Source organism: Colobus angolensis, unplaced genomic scaffold (assembly GCF_000951035.1).
Source record: "Colobus angolensis palliatus isolate OR3802 unplaced genomic scaffold, Cang.pa_1.0 Scaffold97, whole genome shotgun sequence".
Classification (NCBI taxonomy): domain Eukaryota; kingdom Metazoa; phylum Chordata; class Mammalia; order Primates; family Cercopithecidae; genus Colobus; species Colobus angolensis.
In genome coordinates, this window is record NW_012123709.1 from 6,917,962 (window position 1) to 6,918,872 (window position 911).

Sequence of the window (911 nt, forward strand, 5' to 3'; positions counted from 1 at the left end):
GCGTGGACGGAACCTGTTGTCACTTATTTATCTTCGGGTGGAGTCGACAGCTGCACCCGGGGAAGGGGAAGGACAGAAGGAGTGTGGGGCGAGCTGTTTTGAGGACAGGTTTTCCGCAGAGCGCCTAGGCCCGGCCCAGGCATTTCCTTATTTTCCGACGGATCCTCGGATTCCTGACAGATGAGCTTTTGTTTCGCAGGACAAAAACTTGACGTTATGCATAAGAATTGTCGGTTGCAACTTTAAAAACCTTATTGTATTTTCTGAAACGTTGGTCTGTAACAGTATCTAGGCTTTTACTACGCTCTTAAATTGCTTAAGTATGGAGATAACAAAGAGTTTTTTTGTGGCTTTTAAAGTTTCTTGAAAACAGAGGTACCTATGTCTGTTTCTTTGCTGATTAAAAAAGAATTATAAGAGAAATTAGTTCTGTAATAATCATCAGTTCAGCACTCGCGAGAATTTTTAGAAACTAGTCCACCTAATAGCTTAAATCTGCTGTTTTTTTGCAGTTTGTTTGGATAGCCAGCTTCAGACTTGAATTGAAACATCATCCATTGAGGCTTTTACTTGACCGATAACTAATATTAGCCATTAATAATATTAGCCAGTGTGATAATAAGGATGGACAATATTTATTGTGTGCTTTCTATGCCCTAGCCGTATTAAGAGCTTTGCTTTGGGACGGATACTGATCCCCATTTTGACAGTGAAGAAAGTAAGGCACAGGGAATTTTAGTATTGTAACTTGTACCGTGCGGGGTTACATAGCTAATATAATTAACACCCAAGCAGGCTGGCTCCACGCTTTTAACTCTGCTGCTCTACTACTTCCTTTATCTGTAGCTCTTTTTAGTTTACAAAGCCCTTTCATTTCATTTACTTCAACTTCGGAGACCTGAGTGTGCTTT